This window comes from Lepisma saccharinum, chromosome 4 (genome assembly GCF_977018435.1).
Source record: "Lepisma saccharinum chromosome 4, izLepSacc3.1, whole genome shotgun sequence".
Taxonomy (NCBI): Eukaryota; Metazoa; Arthropoda; class Insecta; order Zygentoma; family Lepismatidae; genus Lepisma; species Lepisma saccharinum.
Window position 1 is genome coordinate 49,310,412 of NC_139232.1, and position 19,258 is coordinate 49,329,669.

General features: G+C 39.0%; 1 pseudogene; it reads left to right on the plus strand.

Annotated features, from left to right (window-relative positions):
* Window positions 1-18,030: 18,030 nt before the first annotated feature.
* On the plus strand, window positions 18,031-18,930 carry LOC145986927 (histone-lysine N-methyltransferase SETMAR pseudogene; annotated as a pseudogene).
* The last annotated feature ends 328 nt before the right edge of the window (window positions 18,931-19,258 follow it).

The window sequence follows — 19,258 nt, forward strand, 5'->3', positions numbered from 1 at the left end:
GCTATTAATGTGGTTGGTAGTTTGTAATTTTTCACAAAATTTGTGTGTCCCTTGCAACCCTGCCGTGCACCGTTTCACCACAGGAAATGGCGTCACAGATACGATCAAATGTTGTGTTGGGTTGCCAACATCCAGGCGGCAAAACTGTTCTTTTTGAACGGCTGTAGCGTCGAATCGATGCACCAACGAGAGAAATGTTACTGAGCAAAGTTATTTGTTTTGATGTTCTCTATATAAATCAGTGGTCCGTGGACGCCATTAAAATGACACTCTGTATAATGCAAAACTATAACATTTACAAAAAAATGTTTTCTAAAACATTTTGTTTTAAATTTATAATTCATTTTCAGCATACAAATTTTGGACCCACCAAATATACAGAAGTAACGTCAGTTTAAAACTAGTGTAGTATGAAGTGCTTAAAGTGTATATTGATGCAATACTGAAATTGTTAAGGACGAGTTGTCTTAGTTACCTTTGTTATACACGATTCCTGAAGTAAAATGGACCACCAGCTGACTTTTGAGTTGCCTGCTCGATCCCCGCAAATAACTCCGCCTGATTTCTTCATGTCGGGTGTCCTTAAATATCTTGAGCAAACTCCGCAACGTTGTAGAATTGGAAGACAGTATTCAGTAAAAATTTGCTGATATTACCGTCGAATTATGGCGTAAGACTTGCTTGAAGATGGTAGGTAAGATTTTTTGAGTGTCTGTTACGTGGAGGACATCATTTTGAAAATTTAACTTAAAATGTTGTATCACTTGTTTCAGTATGGTGGTGTGGTGTTATGTTCCATTATTACATGCTAATTATCTTTAAGAAATGTGTACAATTCTGATCCTGTAATATAATATTTGGTGAAGATTACCAGGTCATGAAAATGGGTGTTACTTCTCCTGGGCGCTGATTTATTTTTCTAAAAGTGTATTTACAAGCGTGCATTGCACACCTGAAATGTCACACTGAATCTCTGCGGAGTTTACAATCCTAATTTCTCAGAGCCTTTGTGACGAACCCTGAGAGATGAGAACTCCCAATCTGAGTGTCAATGCCTTGAGGATGGGTATACTAAATTGGTATAATCAATTTACAAGACTTCTCAATTTAATGAACACTGAAATCACATCAAATTCCCACGAATGACTTCAACATCACCCATCACATCGGTAACGCCGGTTGCCGTGTCAAAAGAATCACACCGATTAAACCAAATCAGACCAATAGAATCTTGACATAAAATTATCCTAAAAGGTTATGTTCACCAATCTAAAGCCCACCAAGTACAAAAGCTTCAGCAGAAATGAATTTATGCTTTGTTACAAAGAAATTCCCACTGTCACCTGTGCACCCTGTATATTGAAATGAACCTCTCTCCATTCACTTATTAACGCACCCGTAAAGTTAACCTTAATTCGAATTCTTTCCCAGATAAAGAATACGTTATGGTAACTTTATTTTACAACTTCTTGAGTTATTAATCATACACGAGTGACCATTGAGAAGTGAACCCCCCACCTGTAAGAGATCACTGACATTAGTACACACATGGTTACGTTACATGAATTGAGAAACCTGCAACTTAATAATATCAACACTAGAAAATTGATTTATGTGCTTTTATTAACTTGAATAACCGCAGAAATAAAATCTGCTGAATTTTACTTTGAACTACGACGATCAGAAAACATATTATTTTGTGCAAACAACATTTTGCACCTAACAATCATGCTGGACAATAGCGTAGTCGTACATGAAATGTCAGCTGATATGGCTGTTATCCTTTTACATTACAACCGATCACACTTAGCTTGTCGACACCGTCGATTATTACGTGTGATAATATTCTGGAGAATTATCAGTTTAGATTGTTTTAACCTTGCTGGACAAATACAATTTTATACAATTTCAAATATGTAAATACGAACAATAGAACTTGTCAGTTTAAGTTTTAGCTACATCAATTTTCAACAGCTGACGGACGTGAACATACGTCACAAAATCCCTCATTCATTATATGGCAAGTTCTGACAAAAATAACAGAAAGTAATGAGTATATTGAGCACGAGAAATTGAAGATTATTTACAATAATTATTATCTACATAGTCTTGGACAGCGAGATTTCCTCGTCAAGATGGCAACCCCTAGTATGCGCTTCCCGCCCAAATTAACGAAGTATTAAGTTCCCGTATTATGGCCATAATATTTCGCACACGAGAGCTAGCTTAAATACGTATGAGTTTCATGAATCCCAAGTTAGATTTGGGTTTATCCGTTAGCACTTAGGTAGATAAAGTTTCGTACTTACAATAATTCCGGGTCCTTCGATCTATGAACACTGAGCGAGAAATAAAATTCAAATATCGGTCCACACCTTCACTTGTGCAACAATATTTCTCGTGACGAAGGTAATCCTATCTTTCGTGAATCATAGGCATCATATAACATGGATGGATAACCTATGGATGGTCCGATATCCGTTGATATCTCGAGCATGAATTGCATCCAACTTTTCGTGTCTACCATTCCTTTTCGGCCGAACTCCTGAATCGCTCTTCCGCGACCGGTTCATCACTTTAGGATTCCATCCTGCGATTCCCTGCAAGAAGTCCAATCCTCAGCGCAGAGCTGCTATCACTTTCAACGTATGTCCGTAAATGATCAATAACCCATTGTTTGATCTTTGTTTTGCACAAATTCACCAAATCGCATAAAAGGAAGAAGCATTTTCTTTCTAGATCCCGTTCGGAAATCAAGATTAGCTATTGTCATTGAACCGTTCAAATAAACAGCTTCTCTTATCGCGCCGCACACTGTTGCCATCAGATATACAGATTTTGTTTTGTGAGGCCTCAAGATTATAATCATGTGCGAAGCAACAGTCGTGGCAAATTATCAATAATCATTATCAATCATAGAGGGAAAGAACATAAATACATATGAATATGATATGACTCGCATAACGATACCCGTTATACCTTGTTACCCGATTCGATGCAGCTAAGTGTTTGAAATAGTCAACTGGGCAGATGAGTCAGCAATGTGTTGAAACTTGCAGATGATACAAACGAAGACACAAACATTTCGGTCAACCCTCGTACAAAATATTCCGTAGGTTACGAAAGAGAACTCGGACATTGGGTTCGTCGTTTCCAGATGCTTCCTTCGCTTCCCTTTCATGATTAAATTGGGTGGCTGCTTCCGCATTCAAGGGAAACGGTCGCTTCCGATGGAAAACAGGTGGTTGTTTGTCTTCTCACCTCGCCCATCCAAGGCGCTTTAATTAACTTAATTGGGAAGCAGAGAATGGCGCCGAAGACGATACAAACATCGCAGCCTGAATGCACCCAAGAAAAGGACTGTTTACCCTCTCCAGACGCTCCTTGAAACCAACACGAGCATTCGAAGTAGCTCTCCAGGTTTTAAATTTACTATACTTTTACAGGAATCTGTGGAGCAAGTGAACAAGAACGGGATTGCATGGAGGGGTCATCGCCACTGCACCTTCTAGCCGATTGCAGCAGCGTGGACTACTTCGCTCCGCCCCCTTGCTTTCTACCCTTCTCTACTGTTATGCGCGGCGTTGCTCCACGGATTACTGGGACGGAGTATATATGGCACGTGCACGCCTAATAGGAAAAGTGTGTGTTACTGCTGATATGGTATTTGCAGATCAGCGTAGTACTTTGTGTCCCTTTACACATCCCAAACCTAGCATTACAGTTGGGTTATACCGGTTGTCAAGCCATTGAGATTTAAGTATTTTTAGTGTCAGTAACAGAATTATCGGTTTTCTTCAGTTGGCCAAGTGCAAAACCCGTCACCATATTGGATACAGAGAACTAGACGGAAGTAACTACCATTTCTTAAATGTACAGTCATGGACACTTCTGGGTTGTAACGATTCCATTCACTTTCAATGGAATTGTTACAATCCAGAAGTGTCCGTGACTGTACAGGAGAGAGGAAGTAATGTATTATTAGGTACATGTCTGAAAAAATCCTAAATTGGGGATACGTGTCTCTATCTTACCGCTAAGGAGAAAAGATGGAGATACGTTGATCTGAGTCCAAATACCGCTCTTCAGACGAGATACGTTACACGAAACCGAAAATAGAATCTTTGGAGCTACGTCCCTCTGGTTCTCAAACGACAAAATTAGAATCAAATCTAAGACCACTCCTCCCACTGTTTGCGACTATGGAGAGAAACCCTTCTCAAAAAACCTTAAATTATTAGAAGTTAATATATTTGTGTGTTACTGAAATATAATCTTCCACCCTCGTATAATCATTAAGACACCCAAAGCAGTGTTGCCGACTTCCGTTGTGAAGTAAACAGCCTAACGTGCTACGAAGCCAAAAGTCCTAGTTTCGAACCCTTGTAAGTTCATAATTCACCCCCATTGTGCGATTAACCAAAAAACAAATATAAAAATGAGACATAACATTACAAAATTAGAGATAGAAAAATATGTATGCATTGCATTTCACAGTGTCTAGCGCTATAATTGTATGTAGGTATTTAACATAAGAGGAAATACATTATTTTGTTTCTCTGCAGTTTAGAGTATGCTATGCGTTAAGCTGCAATTGCACTATCATCAAAATGGTGATCTGTCGAAGGTCTGCCCCCACCCTCGAGATCGCATTTGTAACGTCCTCGCTTTGTAATCGAGGGGTCCCGGGCTCGATACCCAGTGGAGGCACATTGCACAGTGCTTCAGGTCTCACTTTACTTGAAACAGTGGGAGTTCCGATTAGCCTTTATGTGTATAAAGTGGAATATAAATGAAACTCAAATTCGAAGCTCTGTACACGAGGAGAGGTCAGTGGTGTCTGTAAACAGTTCGCATCATGTTGCAAGTTCTGTTGTATGAGACCATTCCTTGTTCATATAGACTAATGGGAATGGGCCTGTAGTTTAATTTGTGCAATGTACTTCCTCCGGGAATCGAAACTGGGACCCTTTGCCTAGAAAGCAACACCACGACCTCGGTACGGATGTGTTATCGTGTTTGACCCATACATTTATTTCGTACATTGGTAATCCACTTCAGTGTGTATCATAATAGACTAAACAACTTATCGGGTTTATTATTAAAAATTTATCTGAAACACAACACTGAGGTTTGTTGTTTAACAAGAGAGAATCTTCAAGTTTTGTTTTCATGTGCAAGACTTTGTAAACGCGGTGATTGAGGCGCTGGTGTAGTGTCAGTAATCCCAAAATTTCGGAAAATGTTCAGAGGTTCTGTTTCGTCACCCTGACAGATTTTATTTTTCATTTAAAATAATATTTTTAGTGGAATGCAATATAAACTATGGTGCTTTTTCATTTCCTTTTTTTACCTTTGGAGGTAAGTACAGCGAATAATTTTACCATCTGTTTCGATGAAATCTTTCTTGAAACAGCTATCCGCATTGCGTAACTTGCTGCAACTGCCACTCACTCAATACTGTCGCCAATGTCACACAGTAAAGTTAAAACTATTCTAAAAAAACTTCACAATAAAAGTCTAAATCTAGCTGATAAGTACACTTTCAATCCAACAGGCGTGCCGCTTACAATGTGATTGTTATACTGCTTAAGGCCAGATTGCATTGTTGCAACAATCGCTACAACGTACTCCCAACACGCATGGAGGGAAGGTAGAAGGCGCTTGTTCATACTTTCCTCTAAGCTGCACAAATATATAACTGGTGAATGTTTTGTTTAGGGAAAATACAGTCGTAGAAAATATTTGATATCTTGTCAATAAAGGAATCAAGGAATATTTTTTTAAAAAAGGGGAAAAAAGGTAATGTAGGCTGAAAAACTAGTCAATAAAATAACCAGAAAGGAAAATGTTTTTTTTAAAAAAGGGAATGTGGACTGAAAAAAGAGGGGAAGGGGAATTAAAACCATGTAATCTTGTTGGTGGAAGATAATTATCAACACTTGTTATTTATTCCATGATACATGTTGAAAGATAAAAAAGGAATTCCCTTTAAAATGCGGTATTTACTTATGAGAGGAGGCAGATTCCAATTTGGGGTTTAACTTGGTTGGGGGGGAGCACGATCAAAACTTTTCTACCCCATTAAAATAGATTCACAACTATTTTGCTAAATTACTGTTAATTTTACGAAATCATAAGAAATACCCGTTACTTGCCTCTCAGAATCTCCTGTCTGAGGACGTTTTTTTTTTCAAAGAAAAAAAAACCTAGCATTAACTTGTATCTTTCAATAATTCTGCAATTTTATTGAGGGGGGCTTTCTTGCCAACGAAAGTTACGCTTATGTTCTCGAATTCTGTTTGAATCTGCATTTATCGTTTTCAATATTTCTACGAACCTATAGTAGCGTAGATGATGTTAACGTATGTAACTAACAGATGGCAGGTTAACATATAGTATTAATAAAAATAGAAATGGAACGCACTGAAGCCAAAATACTGTACAAATTGTAATCAAAAAAATGTATAATAATACAGTACATTAAAAATATATACCCAGTGTTTAAGAAAAGGTACTGGACAAAAGTTATAGAAACATATGGGCAACTTCTCACAAGTGAAGTTATGACCTTTTTCATGTAGGGTGTGTGTTTGTCCATTTCTAATTGATTAGACTAAAAGTGAAATCAATTTCATCATTCATCCTCTCTTTTTGCAAACCACTGTTGTTCCATCAGTGGTTAATAAATAAATTAAACAAAATCCATATTTGATCTAATTAGCGAGATCTAAAGAAAAAAAAAAATATGAATGGAATAACTTATGTTTATGTTATCGCCATAGTGTCCATTGTCCAGAAATCACGTGGACGCGAATCATGATTTTTCCAACTGGTAAATCAGGGGTCAAAAATTCTTTCCCGTCAAGACTGGCGTAAGGGCCGCAATGTGGGGCAGTGGCGTAATTGTCTTATCAAGTTCAAAGCTGTAGCTTGTGAGGGGCACCGAATGATTTAAATGAAAAAGCTGTGTTAGAGAGAATGCCTTGATGCCCCCTGAAATTATTTGCACCCTGTTAAACCAATATTGTTTTCAGTTTGCAGAAAATTGGATCTAAATCTCTTCTTGCTCGCATCGCTCACAATATATGGTTGTTTACTGTAATGCAGTGTAAATTACCAGAGAGAGAGAAGTAAGACTTCTCTTAATTGGTTCTGTCTTCCATGCATGAGCAATTCTTTTGAGGAAAAGGAGCGTGCACATTTGAGAGACAATTTATGTAATATTATGAGCTGGATGATTTGTATGTAATGCATTTAAATAATATATGTTGTATTATATATGTATTAAGGAAACTTTGAATACGTATACAATTTAGTGTTGCATGTGAATATTCTTATTTTATGTCGCTCCATGTTGCATATATGTAAAACATATGTTTCACATGGATGTTCTACATGTTATGTGTAAAAAAATATATTCGAAATGCATTTTTCATGCATTTTCTGGCTTTCAAAAATACAGTTTTTGTGCTTGTTTTCCATAATTAATGTGAGATTGAACGTTTTGAAAAATTATTTGAAATCGTTTGTTCCAACACAAATGTTTTAACACAGACTTCTGCACCCTTTTTTGCGTAATTTACGACGATAATAACGTCCTTGATACTACTACTACTACTAGTATTATTATTAGTAGTAGTATTAGTAGTAGTATTATTAGTATTATTATTAGTATTAGTATTAGTATTATTATTGATACGTTTAGCCGGATACTTGCACCCCTCCAGACTAAAATTCGTGGTTATACCTCTGGTGTTAAAGAAAATGGCAACTTTCAAAGGTGGAGAAAGAGCAGGTTCTGTCTTAAAGTTGCCAGACCTTACACCCCTAGACTTCTTATTTGGGGCTTTGTGAAAGACAAAGTCTATGTGTCACCTATACCACAGAATTTGCAACGTAAAGGAGACAATCAGAAACGCCCTTGCTTTGGTGGACGAAGAGTTCTTCGGGAAATTATGGCACGAACTAGAATTTTGACGGGATGTGTGTCGCATAGCTGGTGGAAGCCATTGAACATTTGTAGGCATTCATAGAAACTTGAATAAGTAAGTGTTACTTTTTGATACACAACTATTATAATTGTATTCCATATATTCTGGTCAAAAAAAGTTTTGCATATAACAACATTTTTATTTTCTGCATCACAGAAGCCACACATGTCGATACCTCCGACTAGGGCAATGAAAGTACAAAAGATAGTAAAAGAAAATTTTGAAAGATATAACCAAAGAAACAAAATAAACAAAGTGGTTTTCCTAACCAAAGTAAGATGCAACCAAAAGATCACCAATTACCAAGGTGAGTAAACCTATCAGAAACCCCTCACCGTTTATTCAGTAACGTTTGTGGCCTCTCACGAACACGTAGACGTTCTCGAACACGACGGGGCATGCTGAAAACCAGGTTATCCAATGCATGTTGTGGAAGATTGTCCCATTCCTGAATGGCAGCGTGTATCAGATCACGTAGGGTTTGTGGTGGGTGAAGGCGGTTTGCAATGGCACGTTTGAGAAGGTTCCATGCATGTTCGATACAATTCATATCGGGGGAGACTGCTGGCAAGTCCATCCGACGGATTGCATGCCTTCGAAGGAAAAGGTCCACTGAAAGGTCCACATACAAAGGTATGGAGATTTGTGGCGTCAGTGATGCAGAATATGAAAAACTTGCAATATGCAAAACTTTTTTGACCAGTATAGTTTTGCAGAAATAAATTCTTAAAGTTTTTCCTTTATTATGATACACTCTGTAGTGTATTCCCAATGTACGAAAGAAATTATGGCTAAAAAAAAGTCACATCCGAACTAAGGTATTAGTGGTAACGCTGATGCTTTGTAGCCAAAGGGTCCCAATTTCTATTCTCGGTGAAGGGTCGTTGCACAATTTGTACTACGCTGTATAATCACGGGCAATATAGAAATAGCAATGCTTGTACTGATTGTCTTGGTGATAGAAAAACAAAGGCCGCCGCTTTACGCAATTTCATAATTTGGGTTCAACCAGTCCAGCTCCTAGCGGGGGCCGTTTTGGTCCTCTCTGGATGTGGCATCTCTTTTTCATGCCCGCTTAATGCAGCTCATTACAAAAATTGAGCAACTGTCGGTGTACAAAGGTTCGCTGATGATTGTGTTCGGAAAGCGAATCTCGTGGAGTGGCAGTGACGCCGCGTCCCAGGAGGCACCCAACTGGCCTATTCCGCTAATTACCAGCTTTGATGATCGTCGCTTTGCTGCACCCATCTATCTGTTCATATCATGCTCTTCTTTAGGATTTATCACGCGTAGTGATTTGCTCCGCTAAATCCATGCATTTTCAATATTAGGTTATTTACAGCCGGGGGAGCATTACCCGGTTTTCGAACTGCAGTTCCCTCCGGTAAACGACTAGTTCATACAAGCTGCCGATAAAATTCGATGGTTGGATGTAAGCGTCAAGTACACAAATTAATGTACTTTTATTTTTAGCATGCAGACCCGTAGGCTTGCAATATCTTCATACAGACAGTGTGTGGGCAGGTTTCCCATACTCTTGCAACGGTCAACAGTTAAATATAGAGATACTCTACTATGGAACCAAGAACATTATAACACACAACCACGTATAGAGGGTGATTACGAGCTCATGTACACGATGGGTATTTTGGGATTTCAATATTTGAATATTTCCGCACGTAGGCGTTTCTATGTTTCTTCACATCTCGGATATCCTTTGTTGTTTAGTTAACTAGGTATTTGTTTGTTACATCTTGATAATTTACATACTTCGAATTTTGTTATTCCTTCTTTACTATTTTTTGAAATGTTCATACTTACGCATTCATTTTTGACATTCATTTTGTGTTTCAAAAGATTATTTTTATATTTATTTTTTTGTTTCTTGTTTCCTTGCGTGTTTCTTTATGTTCATTTTTAGATGCTTTACAATTTAAATTCTTTATGGTTTGTGGAACTTAAATGTTTCTGGTTATATTGTTTATATTTACATAGTTTAGAATCTTCATAATTTTTGTATACGGGCATTTCTATTCAGATATTTGAGTTTATAATACCCTTTTGCGTTTCACTGCTTTATATTCTTGATATTTGAAGGCAGCGTTTATATACCTCGTTAATTCTCAAGTATAAAATGAAGATCCATTATTTAAACAATTTCGGATTCAGTTTTCAAAGTTCGTCATTATCTTGAACCAGTGGCTTTACTCTTATAATTCAAGACGAAGTGGATGGACCAACCTGCACATAATTACCTAACAACGCTAATTACAAATTTATCAAGTTGGCAACATTGGGAGATCTCCAGGTCGACGAATCAACAGTCGTTATCGGGGGAAATAAACCTCTTAGTAAGGCTCATTTTATTTTTAGTTGTTATTACCACCCGAGACAGCTCATTGCAACTTAATTGAGTAGGTATTGTACTCTTGCTCGCTGCTTGTGGAGGAAAGGGACGTTCCTTCAGTCACGTACAGCGCATTCGGTTTAGCCTGAGCCAGTGTTGCCACAATCTGTAAGCACAATTTCCCTTTGCAAGGGGTAAAATTTCCCTTTTTCGCCCATTTTTTCCCTTCATCTAAAGAATTAATAATAATAATAACAATAGCAATAAATATTATCGTTGACCCATGTTCGTATGTATGTATGAAATGTTAAACAATTTAACTTTTAAATGCTACGACTTCAGTGGTCACGGGTTCGAATCTAGGCCTGGGCATGACTGTTTGTGTCTATTCATAAATTTCATCATATCATCACTCATCCCCATATTTGCAATTAGCCAAAAGTGGCAGAAAAGTGAAGTAAAATAAACCAAATCAATAAATCAATATCTTTAAATTTTTATTTTTGGAAGATTTAAATTTTATTGATAAACAAAGCCATTTTTTTCGTTTTCAGATGAAAGTAAAACTACGTTAAAGTTGGCAACTGAAGATTTTCTTAAGTAAAAATCAAAACACACAAACAGAGATTGGATTTAGGGAGGCCAATACCCGTTGTCTTCATTACCTCATCAGAAGAAAATTATAAATATTCTAGTATGGCTGTTCTAGTAAGGCGCAGATGAAACGTCACTTCCTTTAGATATGAAGAGTTTGTGTGCAAAATCACATTTTTACCTCCCCATCAAAATTTTTAAATTTAAAAATTATAGTACATACCTGAGTAAATGTTCCATTCTGGTACATTTTACATATTAGGTGAAAACTGCTAAAACACAGCAAGTTTTTTTAATAAAATTTAATCCATTGAGTCTGAGAGGTATTGTTGGTCACTTCTTGCTACTCAGCACGGAATTTTTTAACTTGTTTCCGCGGTGTTTTTTCATCTTCCGATAATTCTCCACGAGGTTTTCTAATATATTCTGGAGTTGCTGATCGTTTCCCTTGCTCCCCTTGTTCTTCCATCGTCCAACCTTCCACCAAACACTCGCACACGAATAACCCAGTATCCAATTAAGACTGAAGTAAAGATAGTTTGCGACAAAGAGAACATTATGGTTTGCACGTGCAGTGTTGAGACAAAATTAAGAGAACCGTGGAAAGCTTTACATAAACAATACTCTCAGACTCCCACTCCCAAAGCCGGAACATAAATGTTAATGGTCAATAACTTCCAGCTCCAAACGGTAGCCAGATGTGGACCAACCCAAATTCCACCCTTCCTCTCAGAACAAACTATACAACATTTTTTTTAAAAAAAAAATGTTCTCATTTTCAAAACTGGAATCTCTTATAATGTTTAATATAATTAATGTTGAGTCTGTCTTAAAATTTCCCTGAAAATTCGCTATTTTTCATCGAATTTCCCTTTTCCCTTTACACTTAAAATTAGCTCCAAATTTCCCTTCAAAAAGGGAAACTTCCGTTCATGTGGCAACACTGGCCTGAGCTCTGGCATGCGCAAAGTGGCAAATGTTTGTCTTCTGCAGAAGACGTCACGTGACTCATAGGAGCAGTGTTGCAATTCGCGCATTGAGTAGGTATTGTACTCTTGTTACAATTCCACTAGACATGAAACTGGCAAAGGCATGCTATGCTGTCGTGTCATTAAGAAAAAAAAATATTTACGAATCTCAAGTAGGACACTGTCCTTCATGATCGTCAAATTAGTGAATTGTTCTACGAATAGCGCACTTGTCAAATTGGTCCACATCACGTTATTTCTTCTGCGTGCTTTGTACTAATCCATTCCCAGTTACCGTGTTGCGATCATTTTCGTTTCAGATGCGTTTCAAAGTACTTACTGGCACACCAGTAGCCTCGAAAACATGCCTTTGCACTTGTTTAACATTCAACGCAAGACCACTGTCATCTTCTTCCTTCATAAACTTATGCACGTTGAGATAATTTCTCTACTCTGACCTTGAATTACTTGGCTTTCTCCAATATTTTTTCCAGTTTTCATCTCAGCTTCCGGTTGAATTAAAACATCCTAAGCAACACAGGTCAACAATCACCTTACTCGTGGTAACACGATCTGCCCCCTCCCCCATGGAGAGGAAAGGGAGGAGAATTAGGATGCCTCTTTCGCCGAGGGGGCTTAATAAATGGGGCTTTCAACGACACAAAGAATCCTCTGCCATTCTTTTCCTTGAACTATCACCTTGTCAAACTGTCGCTTTAAAGAACAAAAACGAAATGCAGACACCTGTAAGTACCGAATACCCCTGGAAGTCAGGTTATGGATATGGGCAATTGTTAAGGCGGTTAGCAACTCTGATCTCAGTGGAACTCTCGCATCGTCGCGCTGACGGCAGTTTTCTGCGCAGCTGAAGGCCAGATCTCAAGCTAAACCAAATGGCCTGTAGAGGTACGTCAAACGTTCCTATACAACGCAAAACATAATGTTCGGATGAGTTCTATGACTATTATGGATATTTATGGATCCTACGTCTTTGAGATATTCAGTTATCCAGATATCCAGTCTGTGCGATATCTCGTCCTCTATATTTATAGTATATCCAATCCTGGATATCCAAAGATGGATAAGCATGGGATCTCCAGTGTGGTATATCCATGGGATATATGGTATATGTCCATGTGTTTGGCATAAATGCTTTGATATCGGCGGTAATATTTATTCAGAGTGTATATTCATTCAGCTATAGGTTTTGACTCAAACTCTGGGATTACGTCTTATGTTATAACTCGCAACATCACCCGAAGACATAGTGTAGTGCATAGATCCATTGTCTGATCCAGCGAATCACGCATGCGCACAAGGTCAGATAAAATTTAATTTTCTACGAGTCTTTGTCTCACAGGCGCCACTCAAGCTTGCATTCAGGAAGTTTTGGTGATTGCCTGTGGTAGTGAAGAATAAGCTGAAAATAGGTACATACTCTGCTTATCATGGATATGTGTGTGAAAATGAAACATTTTTCCGATATGTAGAGGTGTGTGTGTGTGTGTGTGTGTGAGAGAGAGAGAGAGGGAGAGAGAAGGATAGAAATATATGTTATAAACGAATGTATGCACTAGATCTTTGATATGCGCAAATCTAGTCCAGAAATGTTCCTTTCGTATCCAAACTGTGTGTGAAGAATATCAGGATAATATGCAGATTAGGTAAAATTCTGGTTCAGAAAATATCCTTCTCGTATCTACAATCAAGTAATAGCTATCACATACCACCCCGTCCAAGGTAACTAATTACCATTGATGTCCAAAGCATATCCAAAAATGATCCACAGAATATCCATGATCTATGTACGACCCCTAGACGGATATATGGATATCCTGGAGATATCTAGTAGATGTCTATTAGACATTACTGGATATCCTGAGGATATCCAGGTCTTCTGCAAGAATATCCAGAAGACATCCATTAGATATGCCCTGGACGCTTGTGTGCTGTATGGGTACTTGATAGTTGCTGTTTTATCTTGGTGTTTTACTACTTTGCAACTGTAACATATCAGGTAATTTCTGCACTTTTATATATCATACATCGAATGTTGGTATGTTGACATCTTAGATGTTTTCGGGCATCTTCTTTTTATATGATTATTCCAACACTGTCAACAGAATTAGTTGGTGTGTGAAGTAGTAGAGGTCACCCATCATCTATTTGGAAGTCGAGACTGACGTTAGGAAACCTGAGTGAACTGCAACGGGTGGGGAGAGGGAGGGGGGCAACCGACGATGCGAGCATCTTCCCAGGAGGGCAGAGAGCGACGTGATTGAAATTCAAGCTCTGTGTGTGCGTCTCCAAAAATCAAAATTTAATCGCCGGCCTCTCAGAGGGATATGGAGTAAACGTGCGGATAGAATTCCTCCCCCCAGTTCAGGAACGGAAGCAACGGCGGGACAGCCACCGGCTTTCCTCCAGGAATCCCGAGGGAAGACCCGGGATGCGCCCATCGGCACGGGAAGATGATATGTTGCGTCCCCCTCCTCCAGAGAGATTGGAACCGGCTGCAACCCTGGGAATTACCCTCGGTTGGTCCATGATGGGATCCGGACAACAGGAAGGGTTTCCTGGATGTTTTCCGGGTCCTCGGGCGAAAGGGGACTTGTCAGGATAAAGCCCCTTTGATGTCCTCATTCGCGACAACAAGATCGGCAGAAATAACACGGAGACGGAAGGACCAAAGGTGGGTCAGAGAACGTTTCTCCAGATGTGTTTCACGTAGACATTCCGGTCTCGAGAGGTTTCCGAACAGAAAGTAATTCTTTCTCTCTTTGTACGGATAGTGCGTGGGTCGTAACCAGGAATGGTCAGATACGAATCTCTCAATTCCGACGCTCTGGGGGTAATGATGATTCAGGGTGTGAATTCTAGATTAAGGATTCGAATAACAGTCCTGTTTAGAGAATCGTTTAAAGCTGTGTGCAAATTAACGGAGTGTATGCCGGTATTTCTCCTCACAAAAAAACATCATCCCTGGCAAAATAAATAGATATGCCTGCAAGGGATGTTTTTATCCCCTTCAAAGAAAATGGAATCGAAACCACGTAGTATTTTTATATATGTTACAAACACAACTGAAAAATCGATGGCCCAGTCATCAAAGATTTCCCTGCCGAAAAGTATGTAACCTTGTGGATTAAAGAAGTACAACATTCTGCAACCGACCATCCTCACCGAGACGAGGAGACAGCAGGCTGTTTTCTACTTACGTTTTCATGGCGTGGTGCTGATATTTTACATGTATCAAAGTGTTTACAAAACTTGTAAGTAGATTACTTGGACATGAAGTTTGAACTTGGCAAATAGACATTTGGTCAAGTTTTCGGTCTTTGTAGTTCGATAGATTGTTTGTGTATTACTTACCTTTCTTAGAATATAAATATACTAAGTGTGTCTAATGTCGTTGCCCCGCACCTCCACCATGTTGTAATCCCGTCTTACCTGGGATCTGAGGTCACAGGGATGTTTCAATAATACATTTTAGGTAGAGCTTAATTGTACCTGTTAGCTGAACCTGCTCCGATTAAGAGGGAAGAGATATGGAAGGTTGAATTTAAAGGTTATTTACGCTTGTTCATACCTGGTAGGCGAGTGATGTTCTTGTCCAGATGCTTCTTGCAGACCGAATGGTGACTGATGCCAAGGTTCTATCCTGCGACTCTTGGCTCACCAAACCGAGCGATCCCGCGCGACTCGCTGCATCCTTATCCAGCCGTAACTTCGTGTACCGTCGTCGTAAGTTCTGTAAGTTATAATTTGTCGTAGAGTAATTCAAGTGTAATCTGAGACTAATGATCCAGAGTGAGCGTCGAATGAGAGTCAAAATCCAATGAGAGCGAGCTCGGGGAGTGAGCTTCCTTTTATAATCTTAGGCCTCGAAAGGTTGTTAAACCTTTCGAACACGCTGGATCTTGTTTAGATCCACGCATTTGCCTTTCAGTCATTGCTTCATTGCCCGCTGGTCGGACAATTCCAGGAAATAAACAATAAATATTATCATGACGAGGTTTTCTCGGTTTAATAATCTCCATATCTCTACACTAAATTGCGGTTAAATGTAATCATAAAATTTAATGACCTAGGTTATAATCAGTGTTCTAAGGTACTTAGGACCTCAAGCCAATAGTTTAGTTTACTAACTTCTAACATACACTTGTAACTCGAATATATTTGCTTACCCCAAGAAAAGATACCTCCCGAAATGAAATAATAATAACCATCGAGTGGTAATCCCCAAAGCAAAAAAGCTTAATACGCCCAGAGGGTTAAGGTATGGATACATCCAAAATGAGGTACCTTTTACCCTTCATTCGATAATGTTTAGTAAATCTTTGATTCAAGAATTAGGTAAGGGGGATCCTGGATTTGATAATTGGTTAACGATACGAGAATCGGGTAACGAATCCTAGATTGGATTAGCGGGAAAAGAATCTTGGATTGCATTATGGGCTAAAGAAAATTGGATTCGATAATTAGGTACGGAGTCTTGGATTCGATAATCTGGTAAGAAATTTAGAATGTCATAATCGGGTGAACACTACTGTATTGGATAATAGGGTATATACTCTTTGGATACGAGAATCGGGGAACGAATCTTGGACCGAATCGTTGAATTTGATAACCGAGTAAAGAATCTTCGACACGATAATCAGGAAATGAAACATGGATTCGAGATTTAGGTAACGGATTCAGGACTTGATATTTGAGAAACAGATCTTGGAATCCACGTTCAGGTGAGGAATGCTGGAATAGATTCTTTCTTAATATAGTTTCTAATATTCTTGTGCTGATTCTACGGCACCTCCTCAATTGTAAGAAGTCACAGAACATATCAAAAAGGCGACGCCTCGATTTGTGCATATCCGAACTAGAGAATTGAGAAAATGGAGGCAAGCGAAGCAGAGGACCAAGTTGCTACAGCATGTGTTGTCGATCCACAGAAAGTTCCGCGTTCGAGCTCGGCATGGGCATTCTGTTGCTTGCGAGTACTTCGCCAATTTATCATTAACATCCATTTACCTTACCGTCATCTTTAACCTAAATCGACGTATGATGAGAAAATATTATCAATGAGCATGTATTGAAAATAGCCATCTGATACATTTCACTGTATACGAACTCTGTACATAATATGTATGTGCTCATAATTCAGCGTAACGTTACTATCACCCCAGGAGCAAAATATGTCTTTCAAGAAATAACTTTTCTCCAGAAATCTAAATTGTTTTGTTTAATTTTCCTGTATTTTATCAGTTATGTGGGTGTTTTTTTAAGAGTAACTTTTGGATTTATTCCAAATCTGGATTGTGAAGTTGGCAAGTAAAGTATGGAGAAGTTGGTGGAATTCCTGATAGGAAATGAAATAGCTGTTTGCAAGGAAGCTAACTGAGAGAATTGTTTGTCTTATAAACACTTGCGCTGGCACTGCGTGGGATGTGCTTCGCAAGAGGCAAAGAGAAGTATTTTCAATTAAACTCTTCCTTTTTCCGTATAAATAAAAATCACGGGTTTTTAATTACGTCATGATTCAGAAGAGAAATTCCCCCGCTGGCAGCGTAACTCAAGCGGGTCTGAGACCCACTCAGATTCATGCCTTATACGAACTTAACACGATGATGAAAACCTACCATACAATGATAGGTTGAGTGTTATGATCTGGCAATAACAATCATCTATTTGAAAGAGAAATGTATTGCTTAATTTTTGGCCAAAAAAAAGTGGTGGAGCTGTTAGCGTGGTGAGCTACGAAGCCAAAAGCCCTCAACTCGAATCTTGAGAATGGCATGAAAATTTCGTTGTGGTTGTTCCTTCATGTATTTTACACCTTCAACATTTCATTCTTATCGTCGCTATAAGACAGAGAGATAGGAAATCAAAGTAAAGCAACCAACTCGTACAATTGCAAGAAAAAGAATTTAAAAAGTACCTTAACTACCAGGTAACCAAGAAAGTTCATGCTGTTTTTACAACTGCCCATAGTTTTCGTGGGGTAGTACGCAGTTCAGCCGCCAGGGGTACATGTATGTGTGATTGGCGGAAAGCTCATTCCTTGGCACGTCGGCTAACGTAGATAACAGGTCGCAGTCGATAGTTCGGGAGCAAGTATTCGCAGTGAACCATGGCTGTGTCGAATCCAGTAATCAGGGCGTGTTTACTGTATGAGTACAAGTTGGGCACAAAAGGAGCGGAAGCAGCAAGAAAAATATGTGCAGCGTTTGGAGAAGGTACAATTAGTGAACGGACAGCGCAAAAGTGGTTTCAGACCTTCTCGAGTGGCGACGAGACACTGGCAGACAAACCTCGATCGGGCAGACCGAAATCTCTCGATGTGGACCAACTGAAGGCAGCAATTGAAGAGGATTCAAGTCAAACGTGTCAAGAACTCGCTCAACGACTTGTGGTAAGTGCTGAAACAATTCGTGTGCACTTGCATGAGCTTGGCAAATCATGGAAACTGAGTAAGTGGGTCCCGCACGAGCTGACTGCTGCGAACCGTCTCCAACGACTGAACATTTGCGCTTCCTTGCTCACTAGGAACAACAACTGTCCAATTTTGGACCGCATTTTGACGTGTGATGAAAAGCGGGTAATGTACGATAACAAGAAACGCTCATACCATTGGCTATCGTCAAATGACACCATACCTTTAACTGCAAAACCTGCTCTTCATCGGCGGAAGGTGCTGCCGTGTGTCTGGTGGACTACGGCTGGGATTGTGCATTATGAGTTCTTGGAAAGTGGTAAAACCATCAACAAAGAGGTGTACTCCGCGCAATTGCAAAGAGTGGCCGAACAGCTTGCAAAAAAACAACCTGCATTAGTGAATAGGAAGCGTATTCTTTTCCACCAACACAACGCTAAACCGCATAAAGCAAAGATGACCCTGGAGGTGATTTCTTCTCTCGGCTGGGAACTTCTGCCACATCCAGCGTATTCACCCGACATCGCTCCATCAGACTACCATCTTTTTTTGTCTATGGACAACCATATGCGCAATCGACATTTCCAAATTCGCTGAAACGCGTGGTGCAGTTTTTTGCGACCCTACACAAAGACTTTTTCAAACATGGCATCTACAGGCTTGTACAAAGATGGGAGAAGGTTGTAGAGGCGGATGGTGGATATTTTGCAGAATAAATATAAGGTAAACACATTTGTTTTGGACCTTTTCTTCTTTGTACTAAAACCGCATGAACTTTCTTGGTTGCCTGGTATAAACGTAATTGAGACGTAAAGAGTTGTATAGCATATTAAATATTAATACTCTTAATCCAACTATAACATTAAGTAGAGTTACCTAATAGTTTATTGTTGATGAAACTACATACTCAATAAAATAGTAAATG